This window comes from Macrotis lagotis, chromosome 8 (assembly GCF_037893015.1).
Source record: "Macrotis lagotis isolate mMagLag1 chromosome 8, bilby.v1.9.chrom.fasta, whole genome shotgun sequence".
NCBI lineage: Eukaryota > Metazoa > Chordata > Mammalia > Peramelemorphia > Peramelidae > Macrotis > Macrotis lagotis.
The window spans coordinates 118,907,574-118,933,248 of record NC_133665.1 but is presented as its reverse complement, the minus strand read 5'-3'; the positions used below and the strand labels follow the sequence as shown (position 1 = coordinate 118,933,248).

General features: G+C 35.9%; 1 protein-coding gene and 1 pseudogene across 2 annotated transcripts in view; one reads left to right on the top strand and one right to left on the bottom strand.

Moving 5' to 3' along the window:
* ZPBP (zona pellucida binding protein) overlaps positions 1 to 25,675 on the top strand; it is a 199,505-nt gene that overhangs the window by 126,071 nt on the left and 47,759 nt on the right. The gene's annotated exons all lie outside the window — the stretch shown is intronic.
* Positions 6,027 to 6,667, bottom strand: LOC141494946 (ras-related protein Rab-7a pseudogene; annotated as a pseudogene).

Genomic DNA, 25,675 nt, shown 5'->3' with positions numbered 1-25,675 from the left:
CTGACATGATATTTTATATTGATATCAGATGTGTTATAAAAATACAAAACACTGGAATTTCTCCTTTTACAAAATGTCACAAACCTAGGAATTTATCTAGGTCTCTTATAGAGATGACCAGACCAGTTTCCTGCTTTTTCAGAATGGTGCTTATTCTAATTGTTTGCATAACTGGGAAAACCAACTTATAGATGCAATTAGAAAGTGATAGGTAATTCACTCAGAAAAATATATAGCTAGACAGACAGACTTTGAGAAGGGAGGAGGCTAGCATTAAGACTTAAAAACAATAGACACTGAGGATCCAAATTTATTATCAGAAGTATAAGATTTTAGAAACTTAAGCAAATCTCTTTACTATTCTGCAGAGAGTTTATAAATGAGTGAAGAATTCACACAGCTATCTGATCCAAGAGAGTAAGAGTAAAAACATTTATTTAAAAAATTTCTGCAAGTGATTAAGTTATTAAAATATTAAATATAAACTACTAATGAAGGTTTGAAGAATTAGCAGGATAGAAGAGACCTAATTGCTGGAGTTATGGGGCAGAGCCAGGTAGTGGCATTAAGATAACATGTTCCTGGAGTTTTTCCCTACATAATACTAAATGAAGCCTCTATAAACAGACATTAAAACTATAGATTCTACCAAAAAAGATCATAACAAATTTTCAACTCTAGACATCATGGAGGATCTTCTGGGAATGTCTCTGTCTTTGAAGGAAAAGGGGAAGTAAAGCCCAGCTAGGCTGGAGAGCAGGAAAGCCAGCAGGATGCTTTTAACCACAGTGTAGTCCAGGTCTGGGCAGCTAGACAATAACCCAAATCCTAGCAGTTAGGTATCAAGGCAGCAGGGAGAGTCCCAGTCACCCCGCCCCCCAAAAAAATACCCTGGGAAAACTGGGACAAAAGACAGGAGTAATTTGGGAACAAATCACCTACATACACAGATCTTGGACATAAAGGAGGAAACAAAGGTCTTCATAGACAATGCCTGGGCTGCATAGGCAGCATCTTGGCTAGTGATAAAACAGGGATCAGATCCCAGCCACAGAACACAAAGCTTGGTTCTATACTCTCTATATTCCTGGAGGAGAGCTCACATAGTCACAGTGAGTCAACTAAAAGAGTGCTAACCATAGAAAGCCACTGTGTGAATAGAGATGGAAAAAATTCCACCTCAGAAGAAGAAAACAGTGACAAATTTCCTCCATGGGAAGTCTCAAAGGAGTCTATGAATTAGATTCAAATCCAAAACCTCAGAAAAGCTTAAAATTGTTTTTAAAAAAATCAAGGAGAGTAAGAAGAAAAATGGAAAAAAGAAATTAGATCCATGCAGGAAAATTATGAAAAATTGACCAAAGAAATTAATTCCTTTAAAATTAAAAATAACAAACAGGAAAAGGAATGCAACTCATCTAAAACTCAAATTGGTCAATTAGAAAGGGAATGGAACTCAGCAAAACATAAAATTGATCAGTTGGAAAGGAAACAAAAAAGCTAACTGAAGAAAATGAAACCCTAAAAATTAGAATTGGACAGATAGAAACTTATGAATCTATGAGACACCAAGATTTCATCAAAGAAAGTTAAAAGGCTGAAAAATTGAAGAGACATAAAGTACTTTTAGGAAAAACAATTGACATGAAAAATAGATCCAGAAGAGCTAACTTACAAATTTTTTGTCTACCAGAAAGCCTAGATTAAAAAAAAGAGAGATTTGAAAATGTGTTTCAGGAAATTATCAGGGAAAACTATCCAAATGTTCTAGATCAAGAAGACAAAATAGTCATTGAAGGAATACACAGAACACTTCCAGAAGGAGACTCCAGGATAAAAACTCCAAGGACTACCATAGATTCCAGAATTTTCAAAGGAGAAAACACTGCAAGCAGCCAAAAGGAACAATTTAATTATAAAGGAAATATTAAAAAGAATTCTCTAGGAATTAACAATTTCACCATTAATGGATCAGAGTGCCTGGAATATGATATTTTGGAGGGCAAATGACTTGGAGTCCATCCAAGAATTCATCACCCTGCAACATTCAGCATATTCTGTCAGAGGAAAAGATGACTGTTCAATGAAATAGAGGACTTCCAAAATTTCCTGATAAAATGATCAGAACTGAACAGAATTTAATCTTTTAATAAAAGACTCAAGATGCATTAAAAAAGGTAAATGGAAAGGGGGGAGGACCCAAATGTTAGTCAAGAATATTAAATTGTACACAATCTCACAAGGGAAGGTAACACTTTTAACTCCTGAGAATTGTATTTCTCTTAGTATAGTGAAAGGGTTGAACATAGTTAAAGAGATTGTACTTAGAGGATTTGGATATGGTTGATTCTTGTCCTTTGCTATTAAAGAAGACCAAAATGTCGTTACTATAATTAAGCCAAATTACAGTGCATCTGAACTATGGCTCAGAATGCTCTATCACAAATCAGTCACAAATAGTCCAGGTGAACACCTGCGAGGTATACTCTAAACATTTGTATTGCACATTTCCATTGAGTTACTTTAATTCTGTGTTGCTCATAGAGCTCAGCACTTTCTCTGATGGGGGTACCCTATGCTGGGTGATTCTGTGCCAGTACCTCCCATCCCTTACAGCCAATGCCAAAGTTCTTAAGAGAGACCTCCATGGTGTCCCAGTACTTAGAGTACTTTGAGGTTCTATATATAATTAAATCAGTAATTTATATTACTGGATACTTAGAAATTTGTAGTACCATAGAGGCAGAAGGTAGGAATGTACTTAGAAGGGTTGGATTAGGAAGTGATTTTATCTTAATCTATACTTTAGGGTTTTAGTACCATGGTTGGGGTGCTAAAGGGAGAGTGGTAGAGAGTGTACCTGTTACTTTGGTTGGGAAGAGCTGTAGGGATATCTTGGAGTACTATAGAGATGGAGGGAAAGAGTATACTTGGACTGGACATGAAAACATCATGAAGCAATATATTTTGATACTTTGGCTACAATTGGAGGGAATATGCTTGGTGTGGGGAAGTGATACAAATCGTTCATGAAATGATTTGGTTTTGCATGATACTTTGGCTCATACAGATTGCATATACATGGAGGGTACTTGAAAAAGGGATTAAGGTATAAGGTGGTTATAATTTGATGAAATTTATGACTCTTGAGAAGTGTATTTCTAATGAGATAGAACAGGGGAGGGTACTTAGTGACAAGGAGGCAATACTGGGTATCAATCAATCAACTTTTGAGAAGTGTACTTCTGTCAGGTCAGATAAAAAGGAGTAATTTTGACAAAGGGAATGTAAGTATAAGGCAGGGTTAAAATGATAAAAGCATAAAAGAGAAGAACTATAGTATGAGGTTAGGCAATAGTGGATAAATAATGCCAAGTGAAGAGGTCTAAAGACCTATTATAATAGAGGGAAAGTAGGGAAGGTGTGAACTCTGAATCCTAATCAACAGATTTGACTCAGGAATGAGAACATACATTTCCACTTGTGTTTAAAAATTTATCTTACCCCACAGGGAAGTAGTGGGGGGGGGGGAGGAAAGAAAAGGGAAGAAAGGCCTGATGAAATGGGAAGTGAAGGTATGAGTTAAAGTAAACTTAAGTTAAAATTTAAAAGAAAAGGTAAAGGAGAAAGGGAACAAAACATAGGTGGGGAATAAGAGGAAAGGCAAGAAAAAAGTACAAATGGGAAAAGATAACGTGGAGGGAATTATAGAATTAGTAATCATAACTGTAAATGTGAATGGGATGAACTCTCCCATAAAATGGAAGCAGATAGTAGAATGGGTTTTTAATCCATTCAATGATGTTTGCAAGAAACACATTTGAAGCAAAAGTTAAAGGTAAAAGGCTGGAACAAAATATATTGTGCTTTAGTGGAAGTAAAATAAAAAAAGGGGAATGATCCTGAGGCAAAAACAAAAACAAAAATAGATCTCATTAAAAGGATAAAAAAGGAAACTACATCTTCTTAAAGGGCAAATAGGTAATGAAGTTATATCATTATTAAACATATATGCACTTTTGTGGTAGGGTGTCCAGATTCTTAGAGAAGTTGCATGAATTACAAGGAGACAGAGAGCAAAACTATAATAATGGGGGAACTCAACCTCCCTTTCTCAGAACTGGATTATTCTAACCACAAAATAAACAAGTAGGAAGTTAAGAAGATGAATAAAATCTTGGAAAACTTAAATATGATAGACCTTTGGAGAAAACTGAATGGGGATAGAAAAGAATATATCTTTTTTTTCTGCTCTACATGGCAATTATACCAAAATTGACCTTGTACTTGGGCATTAAAAATCCTTACAATCAAATGCAGAAAGGCAGTAATAACTGTATACTTTTTTAAAAAAATTTCCTGTTCTCTTTTTTTATTTGAGTGGTAGCAGCAAACTAGGAATCCAAGATTTGCCAGCAATAGGATTGAGGCACAATACCCATTTCATCTCACACCTATGAAGGCAGAGACAATCTGTGCTTACTATAATCAATATTTCAGCTTGAATCAGAACCCCTAACAAGATTAATACCATTTCCTATAATTCATTATACCCACATCAAGCTAAAAACAGATTCACAAGTAACTTGGTTATTTAGTGGGGTAAGAGGGGGAGGGGAGAGATGAGAAGTCCCTTTGTGTGTTGAAGTAACTAGAACTAACTATAGAGACCTGGACAATTTCTTTGATTGTTAAGCTGCTCAGTAATTAGCTAAAGTGATTTTTATTAGCTACTTGGGTGGGGGAGAGAAAAATAAAGACAGGAAGAAACAAGATGGTCATTGTTCTTGTTAATTTTTATTGGCATCATGTTCATCTCTTTACAGAAGAACTCAGCCCACACCCTAGAATGTAGACCTCTGGAAAAACAGGGAGAAGTGCTCCATGTAAGCAAGCTACAATGCAGGAACAGATACTAGGGAGGGGAGCTAAACTGTAAATTTCTCCATACCAAAGAAACAGTAATATGGGCAGTACTGGGGCAGGAGAGGAAGGAGGAACAAGTTTTCTAGCCTAAGAATACCACAACCCAGAAAGGAGCGCCTTCTAGAACAAAGATAAAATCACTAGAACAGATCTGTAGATTTTCCTTTTTAACTTTAGAATCGTAATTCAGTGGAGGTTTTAAAATGTGGAGCAGGGGAAAAAAAGGAATTTTAAGACCTGTAAATAGACTCCATTAATCCATTGCACATCGATATATTATGCCAATCACTCTTTTGAAAATTTAGACACAGAAAGGTAACTAGATAACCCTCCCTCCCCCAGCCCCAGGAGATGAAAAGCTTTTTGGCTCTTAAGTCTTCAATAAAAAGGCTTACATAATTCTCACTTCTACTGTATAGAATACTGCCTCTAGCTGGACTTCAAAATTCTGTATTGCTAGCACTCTGCAATCCGGAACAAAGTTCTCCCCTCATCCTACATACCTATATTACAAGACTTAAACATGTAATCCAAGAATTTCTTACACTAATTTATACATTATAATTGGTTGCATATATTAGCATGTACTATAAGATTTTTCCTAAGAAGCATTACATAATAAATGAATGCTGTAAAAGATCTGATTAGTTAAAAGTAACAAGCATTAACATATACATGTGAGCTTGCAACGAACTATGGGTAACCAGCCTTCCCAGGTGCAGCCTTCACAAGGAGGAAGAAAAAAAAAGACAGTTTTAAAAAAACAGGTAACTAATTATACACAGATTAAATGTCAACAGTTTTTCTCCAATGGACAAGTGGAAATGTTTCCAGTGTCAAGCCCCCATCAGAACTAACTCTTTCCACAAAGGCCCAGTCCTGCCAGTGTACAGAGCCGCAGCTGTGGAGGGTGGACACCCATGGAGCTGTGCACAGAAATGGGATCAGCTTTGCTCGTAGCAGGTTTGGGTGACATTTTTTGGCAGCTGGAAAGGGGAGAATTGATTTCTTGTTTGTTTGAATAGGAGAGGGGCTTGTGTCTGAAGGCCTAAGTGTGATATTGGTTTGTGAAGGGCTCTGCTCTCTACCCTGCCACCTCCTCAGCAGCTGCAGCTTTCGACAGAAGCCTTTGCTCGGTCGGTCGTTCTTGTCCAGTTTGACGGGCTCAGGGAATTCCTTGTACAGCTCCGCCTCTGTCTCCTGTTTAAGTGCATTTTGTGCAATGGTTTGGAACGCCTGCACCACATTGATGGCTTCCTTGGCACTGGTCTCAAAGTACAGGATGTTATTTTTGCTGTAGCACCAGGCCTGTGCTCGTTTTGTGGTAACTTGTCTGTTTTCTAGGTCAATCTTGTCTCCCAATCCAGCAAAGGGGACATTTTCAGGATCCCTGGGACTGGCTTGGATGAGAAATTCATCTCTTCAGCTATCAAGAATTTTGAATGTGCTGGGGCATTCACATCAAAGACCAGGATTCCGCAGTCTGCTCCTCTATAGAAGGCCACACCGAGGGACCGAAATCATTCTTGCCCTGCTGTGTGCCAGATCTGCATGTCAGTAGTCTGTCATCCACCATCACTTCATTGTCAGAAAGTCTGCTCCTATTGTTGCTTTGCACTGATTACTGAATTTCTTGTTCACATACTGGTTCATGAGTGAGGTCTTACCCACCTCAGAATCTCCTAGGATGATAACTTTCAGCAACACTTTCTTCCTAGAGGTCATCTTTCAAGTGCAGGCGAGAGGGTGGGTGGCTCCTGCGGGGGCTCGGGAGCGATGCCGGGTGCGCTTCGAGGGCTCTGCATGGGGCAACAGGGCACGCTCCATGCCACTACACCAGGCTCCCTTCTGCTTGACCACCTCCTTCTCCTTCCCCCACTGCCACTGCTGCCACCTGGGGCTTTATGGCCAACCTAAATGTATACTTGTCAATCATCATGCAGTAAAAATTGTATGTTATAAAGGGCCATAGGAGGAGAAATAAGAAATTAATTGGAAACTAAATAAGTTAAAGAACATATGAATCAGACAACAAATCATTGAAATAATTATTTCATCAAAGAAAATGATAACAATGAGACATAATATCAAAGTATATGGGATGCAGCCAAAGTAGTTTTTAGGGGAAATTTTATAACTCTAATACTTATATGAGTAAAATAGAGAAAAAAGGAGATCAGTGAATTGGGTATGCAACTAAAAAAACTATAAAAAAGAGCAAAGTTCCCCAATTAAATGCCTAATTATAAATTCTGGAAAATCAAAGGAGAGATTAATAAAATTGAACACAAGAAAACCATTGATCTAATAAATAAAACTGAGTTTTATAAAAGAAAATACCAATAAAATAGATAAACTTTTGGTTAATCTGATTTTTAAAAAAGAAGAAAACCAAATTACCAGTATCAAAAATGAAAAGGGTAAACTCACCACCAATGAGGAAGAAATTTATTAAATATTTTATAGCTATTTTGCTCAACTGCATGCCAATAAATTTGATAATTTGAATGAAATGGATGGGTATTTACAAAAATACAAACTATCCAGATTAACTGAAAAGTATATAAAAGATAAAAATAATCGTATTTTGAAAAAAAGAAATTGAAGAACCATAAACTTCCTAACAAAAAATCTCCAGGTCCAGATGGATTTAAAAGTGAATTCTCCCAAACATGTAAGGAGCAATTAATTCCAATTTTACATAAATTATTTTTTTTAAAAAGAAGTAGTTCTGCCAAAGTTATTTTATGACACCAATATGGTGCTAATAACCTAAACCAGGTTGAATCAAAACAGACCAAAAAATAGACCAATCTCCCAAAACATTGATGCAAAAAATCTTAAGTATGATTTTAGCAAATGGATTTCAGGAAGTTATTTCTAGGATATTATACCATGATTGGGATCTGATGCTGAGCGAAGGGAATAGAACCAAGAGAACAAAATACACATCAACAACATTGTGAGATGGAAGCAGCTACTCTCAGCAGTCCATTGAGCTAAAACAATTATATTAGACTGGCTATGGACTAGGTTATCCCCATCCAAAGGAAGAAAAACAAAACAAACTCACATAAAAAAAAACAACCCTTCAGAATCTGATGAACACTTTATAAAAATTATCTCTTATGTATCACTTTCCCTTAATCTTTTTTTTTAGTTTTTTTTTTTTGCAAGGCAATGGGGTTAAGTGGCTTGCCCAAGGTCATGCAGCTATGTAATTATTAAGTGTCTGAGGCCAGATTTGAACTCAGGTACTCCTGACTCCAGGGCCAGTGCTCTATTCACTGTGCCACCTAGCTGCCCCTCTTTCCCTTAATCTTAATTCCTCACACCAAATATTACTAATTTGTACACCATGGAGGTAGGGGAGTGGGAAGGCAGGGTGGAAGGAAATTTTGTAATCTAAAAATATACATGGGCATATCAATGAAAATAAACTTTTTAAAAAGATGTTACATCATGATTTATTCTGAGTAGGCAGGAATGATTCAATATTAGGAAAATACTCAACTCTAGATGGTGGTTTGAAATATAGGATTGAAGTGAACTGATGCTAAGTAAGCAGCATTGTGAGATGATAAACTATGATGGACTTGACTCTTCTTAGTTCAGTGATCAAGGACAATCCTAAAAGACTTGTGATGGAAAATGATATACTCATCCAGAGAAGAAAAACTATGTAGTCTGAATGCAGAGCAAAATATGCTATGTTCACTTTTTAAAATGTCTTTTATATTTTTTATTTTTCTATTAGGGTTTCCCCCCTTTAGTTCTAATTCTACTTTCCCAACCTAACTAAAATGGAAATATGTAAAATACAATTGTGCATGTACAACCTATGTCAGATTACTTAATAACCTGGGGAGAGGGAAGGGAAGGGAGGGTGTTAGAAAAAATGTGGAACTCAAAAACTTGGAAAAAGTTGAATGTTGAAAACTATCTTTGCATGCAATTGGAAAAAATAAAATAAAATTCTATTTAAATAATATTTTAAAATACTATTTAAAAAGCATATAGGATTGATGATTGTCTTGTCATGGATGAAGTGCACATAGGGACAAATGAAAAAATATATTTGATTGGAGTCTTCCAAATCAAAACCTGAAAAATGGTGGAGAAAAAGCAAATTGTACATGCCTATCAATCATGCTAGATACTAAAAGGAGTAGTGAAAATTTAGAGAGAAAAGTAACCAATTGGAAGACTATAATTCACAAAACAAAATAAGAAAAGATCCAGCAATAAAAACCATAGCCTCAGGTGTTTGTATATACATTTTAAAAGTGTAACTAACAAGGTAAATTGGAGATCTTAAACCAGGAATCACACTTTTAAACTTAAAGATATCATTGAGATTCCTATAAGATTCTCTAGCTAGAGTAAAAAATAGTTTATGGATTTGAGGTTAATGATTCCTCAACTCGAAATAATTGAGAGAACATCAACAAGCATATTGAATCTCCCAGTAAAAGCACAATTTTGAGATTTTGAGAGAGACTCTGAGACATGTATTGAACTTCAGAAAGGAGATATTGTTAGTTGGAAGTTAGAAGTTCACAGAAAGATCAGTGGCTACAAAGAGTTCTCAAGGATCAGATAAAAATAGATTTTTGAGATATATTTTGTATTTATATTGCTTAGTTTTCTCTTTTATTTTTCCCCCTCCCAGTATACCATCCCTTATAATAAGCATGTTTAAAAAATAAAGGGAGAGAAGAATTCAACAAAACTCCTAATATGTTTTTATGCTGTTTTCTACACTTTGGAATCTCAGTTTCTGCAAAGGAATAGAAAGGTGTGTTAGAACTTGTTGGTACTTCTGGGGACCAAGATGGTGGAGTAAACAGTAAATCACTGTAACTCTTTCATATTTACCTCTAAACAACCATAAAATAGTGCCTCAAAAGAAATCCTAGAACAGCTTATGCAATAAAAAGACAGGGTGAAACAATCTTTTAGCTCAAGAAACTTGGAAGATTGGCAAGAATTAGCAAGAATTTACTCATTTGAGTAAAAGTATAGCCTAGTTCCAGGCCCAAGGAATATCAGCAATCTAACAACTTGGATTGCTCCAAGTTCCACCTCATCAAACCAATGGAAGATCCTGAGCCTCAGTATGAAGGAGTAGACAAATGCCAACACCAGGACTCTCCACATGCTTCAATATAGCCAGGGAAACTTAAAGGACTCCAGCTATGAAAATCACTATGTACTTCATTATAGTCCTGGGAAAGCAGGCAGCTTCTAGAGGCTAGACACCTTGTGCTTCAGTGTAGTTCTGGGAAATACAAAAACACCCCACCAGTCTCAGCACATGCCAGATACTAGCACTAAAGCCCCAGATCAGCACTAGGGAAGTTGCCAGATCCTTATGACCTCCAACAGTTCCAACCACTCCTCACTGTAGCTGCTCATGCAGCAGCAGACATGAGCATCCTTCCAAGGCCTCAGGGCACCATCAGAGCACCTCCAGGTAAATAGTCAGGACCTTTAATTCCTCACAGAAGAAACTTGAAACTGTTCATCTAACTCTAGGAGCAGATTTCAAATTTAAAAGAAAGGAAACAAGGCCAAAAAAGAAAGATGAGAAAGAACAAAAAATGAGGAAAAACAACAAAAAAAGAATCTAACCATAGAAACTCACTGTGGTGACAAGGAAGACAAAGACTCACACTCTGAAGAGGACAGAAGTGTCAAAACGCTTATCGGCAAAACCCCAAAGAAAAATAGGAAGTTATCTTGAGCCTAGAAAGAACCCATGAAAAAGCTTAAAAATCATATAAGAGGGGTAGCTAGGTGGCGCAGTGGATAGAGCACCGGCTTTGGAGTCGGGAGTACCTGAGTTCCATTCCGTCCTCAGACACTTAATAATTACCTAGCTGTGTGGTCTTGGGCAAGCCACTTAACCCCATTGCCTTGCAAAAAAAACCCCCCAAAACCAAAAAAAAAAATCATATAAGAGAGTTAGAAGAAAATTGGGAAAAGAAGTGTGATTAAATTTGAAAAAAAAAGATTCAACAGTTTAGAAAAAGAAAACAATTGCTTAAAAATAGAATTGGTCAAGTAGAAAATACATAAATCCCCTGAAGAAAACAATTCTCTAAAATGTAGAATTGACCAAATAGAAAAGGAAGTTATCATCTGTAGAATTGAGCAAGTGGAATCTAATGACTCTTTGAGGCATTAAGAATCAATCAAGCAAATTAAAAAGAAATAAAAAAATTAGAAGAAAATGTAAAAACTCATTCATAGATCTTAGAAAATAAATTCAGAAGAGATTATGTCAGCATCATTGGACTAACTGAAAGCCAAATCAAAAGGTGAATCTGGTCATTATGTTTCAAGAAATTATCAAGAAAAAGGGTTCTGATATCCTGGAACAGAGATCAAAATAGACATTGAAAGAATCCACTGATTACTCCAGGAAAGAAAGCTAAAAATAAAAACTCCACAAAATACCAAAATCAAATTAAAGAACTATAAGATCAAGGAAAAAAACTATTATACGTGGCCTGAAAGAAACAATTCAATTACTGGGAAGCCATGTTGCAAAGGATTATAAAGGACTTAGCAAATTCAAAATTAAAGGTTCAGAGTTCATGGAACATGATATTCCAGATGACAAAGGAGCTAAGACTATAACAAGGAATCACTTAACCAATGAAATTAAGCATAATTCTTCAAGGAAAATTAATTGAAATAGTCATTGAAAATTCATTGAAATGGTAATTCATTGAAATAGAAGGATTTCAAGCTTTCATAAGGATACCAGAATTAAACAAAAAATATTTTACATCCAATATTTTGTTATAGATGCCTAAAGGTAAGGGAAGCCATAAAAATAAAAAGGGAAAGAAAACATAAAGGATTCAATGGAACTGAAATGATTACAGTCCTACATTGGAAGATGAAACTTATAATTCTTAAAAATTATACCACTAATAGTACAGCTAGAGGGTATATATACAAAGGCAGAGGGTATGGCTATAAGGTGAATTGGAGGGAATGGAAAAAAAATAATTAAGGGATGAGAAATAAGTACACTGGTGAATTGGCAGAGCCTATTATAGTGGAGGGAAAGATAGGAGGGTGAAGAGTGGGCATCAAGTGAACTTTACTTGAATCAATATTTGCTCAAAGAGGGAATATACATAATTATCTACCTTATAGGTAATTAGGAGACAAGGAGAATAATTATACACAAGGGTAGGGGAGACTGACAGAAGAGAGGGCAGACCAGGGCAAAGCTCTCTTAAGGAGGTAAAGATGAAGAGGGAGAGAAGACAGAAATGAGGAAAAAGGATTTAGGACAATACACAGTAAGCATAACTGTGATAGAGAATCGGATGAACTCTCCCATTAAAAAAGAAATGGATAGAAGAGTGGATCCTAAAATGCGTTGCTTAAAAACACTCTTGAAGCAGAATAACACACAAAAACACAGTCTAAAGGGAAGTACATTGGAATATTATCTATTATACTTCAGCTGATATTTAAAAAAAATAGGGATAGCAATCCTAATCCCATACAAAGCAAAAGCACAAATTGACCTAATTAAAAGAAATTAAGGGAGGAAACTACATCTTGCTAAAATTTACATAGACAATGCAGTAATATTAATGCTAAATATATGCACTGAGTGGTATAGTAGCCAAATTTTTTTAATTTAATTTTTCATTTTTCTCCTGTTAAGTGCAAAAAAAATTTCAACATTCACTTTCTTTTTTTTTTCGTAAAGTGTCCTTTAATCTGTATTCAGACATCATCAATTCTTTCACTCGGGATGGATAACATTGTTCATCATAGGCCTTCAGATTTGTCTTCAATCATTGTATTTCTAAGAACAGCTAAATCATTCACCACTCATCATCTTACACTATTGCCATTACTTTGTACACACTTTGTATCACTTCTTGTCTTTCCAAGGTTTTCCTGCTCATTTTTTACAGCAGACTTGTATTCTATCATAATTACATACCACAATTTGATCAACCATTTCCCAATTAATGGGCATCTCATTAATTTTCAGTTCTTTGCCACAGAAAAGAGCTACTGTAACTATTTTTGTACATATATAGGTCCTTTTTTCTTAAAAAAAAAAAACCCCAACCTTTTGAATATAGACCTAGTAGTGGTATTACTAGGTCAAAGGGTATGATGGTTTTACAGATCTTTGGGCATAGTGGAATCACCCCCCCACACACACATACACACACTTCTTTGTGTGTGTGTATGTGTGTGTGTGTGTGTGTGTGTGTGTGTGTGTAGTTTTTTAGTTTTTATTCTTATTTTTGTACAAATGTTTTTTATCCAGTATTAAAATATTCCTGTTTAAGAGTAAACATGATATCCCTACCCCCAAAATATAGACCTGTATGAGCTATAAAGGAAAAATGAAAAATTTAAATTTAATAATAATAATAATAATAATAATAATAATAGTAATAGTAATAATAATAAATAGATGTAGTCAGGTGGCACAGTGGATGGAGCACCGGCCCTGGAGCCAGAAGCATCTGAGCCCAAATCCAGCCCCAGACAATCAACAATCACTAAGCTGTGTGACTCTGGGCAAGCCACCCCAACCCCATTGTTCTGCAAAAACAAAAAAAAGATCCAAAATAAAACAATAACAACAATAATAATAATAATAATAATAATAATAATAATAATAGTAATAATAAATGCAGTCAGGTGGTGCAGCAGACAGCACCAGCCCGGGATCCAGGAGCACCGGGGTCCAAATCCGGCCTCAGACACCCAACAATGAACCAGCTGTGTTGCCCCAGGCAAGCCACCCAGCCCCATTTGCCCTGAAAAACCCCACCCCCAAATAATAATAATAATAATAATAATAATAATAATAATAATAATAATAATATAATAATAATAATAATAATAAAATGTGCTTCAGTCTGTGTTCCAACACCTCCAACACGTTGTGGGTGGATCACATTCTTTAGGATAAATCCATCACAAAAGCTACTTCCATATTTTTCCATAGTTGCCATTACTGATTGCAACTCCCTCCAATCATACTTCCCCATATACTGTATTTTCTCTCTCCTTTCACTGTGTCTGTGCTATAGGGTAACTAAGTAGCACAGCAGACAGATCGCTGGCTCTGGGGTCAAGAGGCCCACATATCACCCCTTAGACCTAGCATCCACCCAACCCTATGGTTCTAGACGGGCCATCCAATTCCAGCCCTTTGCAAGAAGTAAAAAAGAAAATGTGTTATATCTGACCACTCTTCCCACCACAGTCCATTCTCTCCTCCTTCACTCATATGCCCCCCCTTCCCCCTGTCCTGCTTCTCTCCTTCTTACTCTAGATGTCTATACCCCATTGAGTATATATGCTGTTTCCTCTCCTAGCCATCTCTGATGAGAGCAAAGGTTCTCTCATTTCCCCTTGCCTTCCCCCTCCCATCTCATTGCAATAGCTCATTGTTATAAAAAAATATTTTTATATGAAATATCTTAGCCTATTCCACCTCTCCTTTTTCTTTCTCCCATTATGTTTCCCTTTTAGCCATTGACTGTATTTTTACACTATATCTTCAAATTCAGCTCTCTCCTGTGCTTCATCTATAAAAGTTCCTTCTACTTGCTCTATTAAATGAGAAGGATCATATGAGTATTATCAGTATCATTTTTCTAAGCAGGGATAGATGTAGTTCATCATTAAGTCATATTTTACCCTTCTCCACTCTCTATGCTTCACCTGAGTTCTGTGTTTGAAGATCAAACTTTCTGTTCAGCTCTGGCCATTCCAGCCAGCAGGAATATTTGAAATTCCCCTGGTTCATTGAAAGTCCATCTTTTTCCCTGCAAGAAGACATTCAGTTTTGCTGGGTAGTTGATTCTTGGTTGCATTCTAAGCTCTTTCGCCTTCCTGTATATTCCAAGCCCTATGAGCTTTTAATGTAGTTGCTTCTAAGTCTTGTGTGATCCTAACTGCAGCTCCATGGTATTTGAATTGTGTCCTTTTGGCTGCTTGTAATATTTTCTCTTTGACTTGGGAGTTCTGTAACTTGGCTATAATATTCCTGGGGATTGTTTTTCTGCATCTCTTTCTTGGGAAGATTGGTGGATTCTCTCAATTTCTATTTTGCCCTCTGCTTCTAGGATATTAGGGCAATTTTCCTATAGTAATTCTTTGAAAATGATGTCAAGGCTCTTTTCCTGATCATGACTTTCATATATCCCAATAATTTTTAAATTATCTTACCAGAATCTGTTTTCCATATCAGTTGTTTTTTCAATGAGATATTTCACATTTTCTTCTAATTTTTCATTCTTTTGGTTTTGAAGTATTGTGTCTTGATTTCTCATAAAGTCAGCAGCTTCCCTCATTTCCATTCTACATCTGAAGGATTTGTTTTCCTCAGACAGCATTCTTTTATTTTTTTCCATCTAGCCAATTCTGCTTTTTAAAGCATTCTTCTCCTCAATAACTTTTTGAACTGTTTTATCCATTTGACCTAAGCTGGTTTTTAACATGTTATTTTCTTCAGCATTTTTTTTGGATCTCCTTGACTAAGCTGCTGAGTTCTTTTTCATGTTTTTCCTACATCTCTCTCATTTCTTTTCTCAATTTTTCTTCTATTTCCCTCACTTGATTTTCAAAGTATTTCTTGAGCTCTGTCATAGCCTGAGGCCAATTTCTGTTTTTCTTGGAGTCTTTAGATGCAGGAGCTTGTACTTGCTCATCTTCAGATTGAGTATTTTGATCCTTCTTGGGATCATAGATATAGTATTTCTCAATGTTGTTCCTCTTTTTTCTCTGCTTACTCATTTCTCCAGCCTGGATCTGGTTTTGGGGTGCTTCCTGAGCATTTGAGTATTATTGGGACACCCCCCACAAGGATCTCCATGTGTGAGGTTCTGTCTTCCCTCCTGATCTGTGAATGACCACAAGTGCACCCCTGTGCCACAGGGCTGAGTTTGGGGGAGACCTGTTGTTCTTTGGGGGGCTTAGACTGCTATCAGGATCTGAATGTGGTCAGAGCCCCAGAGTCCTGTTCCAGGGACAGAGGACAGACCTCAACAGTCTCTGTCCACTCCCTTACCTAGGCTCACTACTCACACCTGGGAACTCCTGCTTACAGGCTCCACCCGCTTCCATTTCCTGAATCTGGGCTGCCCTGGCCATGCTGTTTGTTGAGTGCCCTGAGGGCTGGGCTTCACATGCTCACTCTGGCAGACGTCTCCCTGCTGATCCCCCAAGTTGTCCCTGGTTTTCCCCAGGGTGTAGGTCAGGAAACTGCCCCTGCTGCAGTGAGCTGTGGCTCCAGCTTCCTGGGGCTGCCTCCAGGAAGCTGAAGTTCCTTCACTCTGGCAGCCGCTCCTCTAACCCCATGGAGCCAAGCCTTTCTGCTATTTTCCAGGTTACCTTGACCTGGAGAATTGCCTCACTGGATCACTCTGTGAGTTCTGTCTTTCGAAAAATTCAGTTAGAGTCCTTATTTTATAAGTTTGGAAATATCAGAGAGAGAGAGAGAGCACCTAAGAGAGGATCCACTCCTGTTGCCATCTTGGCTCCGCCCCCTCAACATTCACTTTCAAAACCTTGAGTTCCAAAATTCTCTGCCTTCCTCCACATTGAGGAATCCTCCTCATTTAGAAAGCAGATACAGAGATAAGGAACATGCATTATATAAAGGAGATAGCAAGTAATCCAATTCTTCTATAATCTACTTTTGTGAAGGGAAGTAAAACGAGATTGTGGAAAACCTTCAATGCCTAGCCAACAATTTTAAATTTAGTTTTAGGTTACAAAGAGCCAGTGTGAAAGTTTTAGACCAGTGGACATCATTTTAATATTTTTGCAGTGGTACAGAGACCACTACTCAAAATCAAAACAAAGACTCAGATAACTTGAAAGGAGAAAGGAATTTATTGCATTCTCCTGAGAATGTGGGATCCCCATCTCACTAGTTGTGCCAGTTAGGGAGTACAAGAGAGTACAAGAAGAAAGGCTTATTTATAACCTAATGCAAGCTCCCCCTCCCCAAACCCCTTTCCTCTTTTCCCATTGGCTAGGCTTCAGGGGGCACAATCTAGTCATGAAAATCTTCCTGATCAACAAAAACAAAAACAAAGGCAGCACAGTACATGGTGTTTTTGAAAAACATGTTTTGTAAGCTAGATGCTATAGCTGTAAGCTATTTTCCAGCAACAAAAAGAAAACAATAAAGGTGGTTTTACATGTTTAGAAATAAGATCTGAGGGAGGGTCAAGCACAATATGTGGTGTTTTGAAAAACACATTTTTGTAAGAGTGTTTTGAAAAACATGTTTTTGTAAAGTCAGCTAGCTCTAGGTATTGTTTTGTAGGGAGTGTACTCCAACAGGATAATAATCATAATCATAATAATAATAATAAATATAATGATGTTGATGATAAAATTATTATTAACCTTCATTTCTGGGGGATTACCTCTCACAATACTAACCTGACAGTGTTATATAGTTTAATATATCTGTGCCATTGTTGGATTCAATCCTGGATTCTTTCCTGTTCTTTCTCTATATTCCCTTTCTTGGTAATCTCATTAGCTTCTAATATATTCAATGCAGATTTCTCTCACATCTACATATCAAGTTTCTATCTATTTCTATCTCTTTCCCAAATTCTAAATTGTCTGCTAGACATCACTTGGATGTTCCATGGTAACTCCATCAGTTTATTATCTTTCCCACAAAATCTGTCAATCCTGCTAACTTTTCTAATTTTTTTTTCAGGAGCACTGTCATTCTTCTAGCAACCAAAGTTCAAGATTTTGATGTTTTAGGCTCATATAAAATTAGTTGCTAAATTTTTTGTATCTTATTTCTTTAAGATCTCTCACATCTTTCCCTTTATTTTCATTCATGCAACAATCACCTTATTCAAGTCTTTATCACCCTAATCTATTTCAGTAGGCTCCTAGTAATAACGATAAAATGAGAAAGAAATCGAAGGAATAAAGATATATGAAAAAATGAAATTATCCTTAATGCTATGATGGAAAATCCTAGGGAATTAAAAAAGAATCAAATCAAGATGATATCTTTAAGCATAGTTGCAGGCTACAAATTAAACCCTCAAAAATCAACTATTTCTATGTAAAAATCAAAGTGTCAGAAATAGAAGTGGAAATCCTATTCCAAATACTTCAAAATTCATAAGATTTCTTGGGCTTAATCTACCAAAGCACATAAAAGATTGTATAGAATAGTAGTTCTTAAAGAAATAAAAAAAACAATTTAAATAGCTGAAAGAATATCTAGTTAATGGCTAGACTATGCTAATATAATAAAAATGACAATATTCCTAAAATTAATTTATACTTTTAAGGCTATATAAATCAAATTGTCAAGTAAGTTACTAAAGTAATAGAATTTGTTTGGAAAAAACACAGTGACTATAATATCAAGGGAACTTATGAAAAGTCATCAAAATCATCTGGCATTTGTTAAAAAATATCAATGAAATGGTCTGGAACAAGGTAAATCAGGAAAAATGAAACTCAGTAGCCCAGTATTTGATAAAGTAGAAAACATAAATTACCTGTTTGTAATTTACTTTAATTTAATTTAATTTAAAGAAATCATACACACACACACACACACACACTCTCAAACGCACAACAGCAATAACTAGTCCCAAATACGCAACTGATCACAGAATATAAACAAATAATTCTTTAAAATAATTGTAGATTATTAATAAACATACTAAAACATTCGCTAAAAAACTAATAATAGAAATAAAAACCAAAACCTGCATTTTACTTTACAATCTGCAGAATGGCAAAGGTGACAGAAGTTGTCAGTAGTTAATGTCGAAAAGATTGTGGAATGAAAGATATTCTAATACATTGTTGGTAGAATTGATTATTAATATAATGATTTTGAAAAGAAATGTGTAATTACACAAACAAAAATATCTAAAATGTTTCTAACCTTTGACCCAGAGAACTCATACCTGAGCTTTTATTCCAAAAAAGCTATTGACACGAAGAAAATACCTATATTTTGCTTTAGCAAAGAATTGGTAACAAAGTAGGTGTTCATTGATTTGAGAACTGACTAAACAAATTGTGTATGTGAATGTAATTTAATATCATTATGCTATAAGAAGTTATGGCATGATAAATACAGAGAATCATAAATATATATATATATGAAATTATGCTAAATGAAATAAACAAAATGAAGAAACCAATATCTACAAAGATTACCACATCATAAAGGAAAGAACAAGCCCCCTCAAAAAAGTGATTCTACCAGGTTTTAAGATTTTTTTCAGAGTATAATTCTGCTGATATTTTTCTTCTTTTATTTCTTTAAGAAATGACTTTGGGAAGGAGAAAGATGAGGATTGTGGGGAGAACTGTGATGAAACAAAAAAGACATTAGTAAAAACTTATTTGAAGAAAAGTAGGCTAATGGAAAATATTAGAAAAGAAAAAGAATCATAAGTAGCACAACTCAATAACTATGCTTGATAAGCTGAAAAACATAAATTAGTAAAGAATTTCTTGATTAAAAAAACTGTTAGGAAAACTTCTAAACAGTCTGTCAGCATTTAGGCCTAGGCCCATATCTTATTCAGCATCTCAAAATATATTCAAAATGAATATACAATTAAAATATTAAAGAGCATACCATTAAGAAATTCTATAGAAGCAGATCATGCACCTTCCCCAGGTAGAGAGATTTGTTTTATTTTATTTTATTTTTTATTTATTTTTATTAAAGATATTATCTGTGTTTTATAATCCCCCCCATCTTACTTCCCTGCCCCCCATGGAAAGCAATGTGTCAGTCTTTACTTTGTTTCCATGTTGTACCTTGAACCAAATTGGGTGTGATGAGAGAGAAATCATATCCTTAAAGAAGAGAAGAGAAGTCTAAGAGGTAACAAGATCAGACAATAAGATATCTGTTTTTTCTAAATTAAAGGGAATAGTCCTTGAACTTGGTTCAAACTCCACATCTCCTTATCTGGATACAGATGGCAATCTCCTTTGCAGACAGCCCAAAATTGTTCCCGATTGTTGCACTGATGGAATGAGCGAGTCCATCAAGGTTGAACATCACTCCCATGTTGCTGTTAGGGTATACAGTGTTTTTCTGGTTCTGCTCATCTCACTCAGCATCAGTTCATGCAAATCCCTCCAGGCTTCTCATAGAAAAATAGTGTTCCATGACATACATATACCACAGTTTGCTAAGCCATTCCCCAATTGAAGGACCTTTACTTGATTTCCAATTCTTTGCCACCACAAACAGGGCTGCTATAAATATTTTTATACAAGTGATGTTTTTACCTGTTTTCATCATCTCTTCAGGATATAGACCCAGTAGTGGTATTGCTGGGTCAAAGAGTATGCACATTTTTGTTGCCCTTTGGGCATAGTTCCAAATAGCTCTCCAGAAAGGTTGAATGAGTTCACAGCTCCTCCAACAGTGTAATAGTGTCCCAGATTTCCCACAACCCTTCCAACAATGATCATTATCCTTTCCTGGTCATACTGGCCAATCTGAGAGGTGTAAGGTGGTACCTCAGAGAAGCTTTAATTTGCATTTCACTAATAATTAATGATTTAGAGTATTTTTTCATATGGCTATGGATTGCTTTGATCTCATCTGTAAATTGCCTTTACGTATCCTTTGACCATTTGTGAATTGGGGAATGGCTTTTTGTTTTAAAAATATGACTCAGTTCTCTGTATATTTTAGAAATGAGTCCTCTGTCAGAATCATTAGTTGTAAAGATTATTTCCCAATTTACTACATTTCTTTTGATATTGGTTACAGTGGTTTTATCTGTGCAAAAGCTTTTCAATTTAATGTAATTGAAATCATCTAATTGGTTTGTGATGATGTTCTCCAACTCTTCCTTAGTCATAAACTGCTCTCCTTTCCATAGATCTGACAGTTAAACTAGTCCTTGATCTTCTAATTTGCTTATAGTATTGTTTTTTTATGTCTAGGTCCTGTAACCATTTGGATCTTATTTTGGTAAAGGGTGTTAGGTGTTGGTCTAATTTAAGTTTCTTCCATACTAACTTCTAATTATCCCAGCAGTTTTTATCAAAGAGGGAGTTTTTATCCCAATGGCTGGACTCTTTGGGTATATCAAACAGCAGATTACTATAATCATTTCCTGCTTTTACACCTAGTCTATTTCACTGGTCCACCAGTCTATTTCTTAGCCAATACCAAACAGTTTTGATGACTGATGCTTTATAATATAATTTTAGATCAGGTAGGGCTAAGCCACCTTCTTTTGCACCTTTTTTCATTAAGCTCCTGGCAATTCTTGACTTTTTATTTCTCTATATGAATTTACTTACAATTTTTTCTAACTCATTAAAGTAATTTTTTGGAATTTTGATTGGTAGGTCACTAAACAGATAGTTGAGTTTTGGTAGAATTGTCATTTTTATTATATTAGCTCTACCTATCCATGAGCAGTTGATGTTTGCCCAGTTATTTAAATCTGATTTAATTTGTGTGAGAAGTGTTTTATAATTATTTTCAAAAAGATTCTGAGTCTGTCATGGCAAATAGACTCCCAAATATTTTATATTGTCTGAGGTTACTTTGAATGGGATTTCTTTTTCTAGCTCTTCCTGCTGTTTCCGGCTAGATATATATAGAAAATTTGAGGATTTATGTGGGTTTATTTTATAACCTGCAACTTTGCTAAAATTGCTAATTGTTTCCAGTAGTTTTTTGGATGATTTCTTGGGATTCTCTAGGTAGACCATCATGTCATCTGCAAAGAGTGAGAGTTTTGGCTCTTCCTTCCCAATTCTAATTCCGTCAATTTCTTTTTCTTCTCTAATTGCTGATGCTAACATTTCTAATACAATATTGAATAGTAGTGGTGATAATGGTCACCCTTGCTTTACCCCTGATCTTATTGGGAATGCCTCTAGCCTCTCCCCATTGAATATAATACTTTTTGATGGTTTCAGATAGATACTGCTAATTCTGCTAAGTCCATTTATTCCTACACTCTCTAGTGGTTTTAGTAGGAATGGATGCTGTATTTTATCAAAAGCTTTTTCAGCATCTATTGATATGATCATATAATTTCTGATAGGTTTGTTGTTGATATAATTGAGTATACTAACAATTTTCCTATTATTGAACCAACCCTGCATTCCTGGAATGAATCCTACTTGATCATAATGTATTATCCTCTTGATAACTTGTTGTCATCATTTTGCTAAGATTTTATTTAAGATTTTTGCATCTATATTCATCAGGGAAATAAGTCTATAATTTTTTTTCTCTGTTTTAACTCTTCCTGGCTTAGGTAACAGCACCATATTGGTTTCATAGAAAGAGTTGGTCAGAGTTCCATCATTCCAGATTTTTCCAAAGAGTTTATATAGAATTGGAACCGATTGTTCCTTAAATGTTTGTTAGAATTTGCTTGTGAATCCATGTGTCCCTGGAGATTTTTTTCTTAGGGAGTTCAATGATGGCTTGTTGAATTTATTTTTCTGATATAGTGTTGTTTAGGTATTTAATCTCTTCTTCATTTAACTTGGGCAACTTATATTTTTGTAAATATTCATCCATTTCACTTAGATTATCAAATTTATTGGCATAGAGTTGGGCAAAATAATTTGGAATTATTACTTTAATTTCCTCCTCATTGGTGCTGAGTTCACCTTTTTCCTTTATGGTACTAGTGATTTGGTTTTCTTATTTCTTTTTTTTAATCAAATTGACCAGAGGTTTATCAATTTTTTTGGTTTTTTCATAATACCAACTTTTGGTTTTATTTATTAATTCAATAGTTTTTTTGCTTTTGATTTTATCAATTTCTCCTCTACTTTTTAGAATTTCTAATTTGGTATTTAATTGAGGAATTTTGATTTGTTCTTCCTCTAATTTTTTAGTTGCATGTTTAGTACATTGATTTCTCTTTCTCCAATTTATTCATGTAAACATTTAAAGCTATAATATATCCCCTGCGAGTCGCTTTGAATTAATCCCATAGGTTTTGGCATGTTGTTTCATTATTATCATTATCTAGGATAAAATGGTTAATTCTTCTTGCAATTTGTTTTTTGGTCCACTTATTTTTAAATTAGGTTATTCAGTTTCCAATTTGTTCTGTGTCCATGTCTCCTTGGCCCAGTATTCCATATGACTTTTATTGCATTGTGATCTGAGAAAGATGTATTCACTATTTCTGCCTTTCTGCAGTTGATCATTAGGTTTTTATGTCCTAGTACATGGTCAATTTTTGTATAAGTTCCATGTACTGCAGAGAAAAAGGTATATTCCTTTCTATCCCCATTCAGTTTCCTCCATAAGTCTACCATATCTAATTTTTCTAACAATCTATTTACCTCCTTAACTTCTTTCTTGTTTATTTTATGATTCGATTTCTCTAGATCTGAGAGTGGGAGGTTGAGGTTTCCCACTAGTGGAGTTTTGCTGTCTATGTCTTCCTGTAGTTCTTTCAGCTTCTTCTGTAAGAATTTGGATGCTGTCCTACTGGGTGCATATATATTCAGTATTGAAATAAGTTTTTTGTCTATGGTCTTTTAGGAGGATAAAGTTTCCTTCCTTATCTCTTTTATCACTATCTATTTTTGCTGCTACTTTGACTCAGATAAGGATTGCTACCCCTGCTTTTTTCTTTTTTTATTCTCATTTTGTACAATTTTTTTTACATTAATAAAATATTCTTAAGAGTAAATGAAATACCCCCTCTCCCCATAAATATAGACTTGCTTGAGCGATAAAGGGGAGAGAAAAAAATTAAAATTAAAAAAATAGTAATAATTGTAGGTATGGCCAGGTGTCACAATGGACAAAGCACCAGCCCTGGAGCCATGAGCATCCGAGCCCACATCCAGCCCCGTAGACCCAACAATCACCCAGCCATGTGACATGCAGGCCACCTGATCCCCACTTCCCTGCAAAAACCAGAAAGAAGAAAAAAAAGATCCAAAATAAAATAAAATAGTAATAATAGTAGGGCTGGCTGGGTGGCAGACAGAGCATTGGCCCTTGAGCCAGTAGCACCCAGGTCCAAATCCGGCCTCAGACAACCAATGATCACCCTGCTATGCATCTCCAGGCAGGCCACCCAGCCCCATTTGCCCTGCACCCTCCCCCAAATAATAATAATAAAAAATGTGCTTCAGTCTTTGTTCCTACACCAACAACTCTGTCATGGGTGGATCACATTCTTTATGGTAAGTGCATCGCAAAAATTACTTCCATATTTTTCCAATGGTGCCATTGCTGATTGGAACTCCCTCCTTTCTTATTTCTCCACTACCATGTACCATATTTTCTCTCTCCTTTCACTCTGACTCTGCTGTAGGGTAGCTGCATGGCGCAGCAGACATATCCCTGGTTCTGGGGCCAAGAGGCCCTGAGCCCCCCATACTACCCCTTAGGCCTAGCATCTACCTGGCCCTATGGTCCTGGACAGGCCTTCCAATCCCAGCCCCTTGCAAGAAGTAAAAAAAGAAAATGTGTTATATCTGACCACTCTCCCCCATGGTCCATCCTCTCCACCTTTATTCACATCCCCCATCTCTTCCCCCTCCCCCACTCCTTCTTACTCCAGATGCCTATACCCCATTGAGTATATATGCTGTTTCCTCTCCTAGCCACCACTGATGAGAGCAAAGTTTCCTTCATTCCCCCTTGCCTCCCCCCTTCCATATCATTGTAATAGCTCATTGTAATAAAGAAAAATATTATTATATGAAATATCTTGGCCTATTCCCCACTCCTTGTTCTTTCTCCAATTACATTTCCCTTTTTTTTCTATTGACTCCATTTTTACACCATATTTTATCTTCGAATTCAGCTTTCTCCTGTGCTTCAACTATAAAAGCTCCCTCTAATTGCTCTATTAACTAAGAAGGTTCTTATGAGTATTATCAGTGTCATTTTTCTATGCAGAAATACATGCAGTTCATCATCCTTAAGTCCCTCATATTATCCCCTTCTCCTCCACTCTCTATGCTTCACCTGAGTCATGTATCTTAAGATCAAACCTTGTATTCAGCTCTGGCTATTCCAAAAAGAACATTTGAAATTCCCCTGGTTAATTGAAAGTCCATCTTTTTTCCCTTGAAGAGGACATTCAGCCTTGCTGGGTAGTTCATTCTTGGCTGCCTTCTAAGCTCTTTTGCCTTCTGGTATATTGTATTCCAAGCCCAACAAGCTTCCAATGTAGTTGCTGCTAAGTCCTGTGTGATCCTGACTGCAGCCCCACGATGTTTGAACTGTGTCCTTCTGGCTGTTTGTAATATTTTCTCTTTTACTTGGGAGTTCTGGAACTTGGCTATAATATTCCTAGGGGTTGGTTTTTTGGGATCTCTTTCTCGGGGGGATCAGTGCATTTTCTCCATTTCTATTTTGCCCTCTGCTTCTAGAATATCAGGGCAATTTTCCTGTAGTAATTCTTTGAAAATGATGTTAAGGCTCTTTTCCTGATCATGACTTTCAGGCATTCCAATAATTTTTAAATTATCTTTTCTAAGTCTGTTTGCCCTATCAGTTGTTTTTTCAATGAGATATTTCACATTTTCTTCTAATTTTTCATTTTTTTTTTTTTGGTTTTGAAGTATTGAGTCCTGATTTCTAGTAAATTCATCAATCTCCCTGAATTCTATTCTTTGTCTGAAGGATTTGTTCTCCTCAGAGAGTTTTCTTATCTCTTTTTCCATATGGCCAATTTTGCTTTTTAAAGCTTTCTTC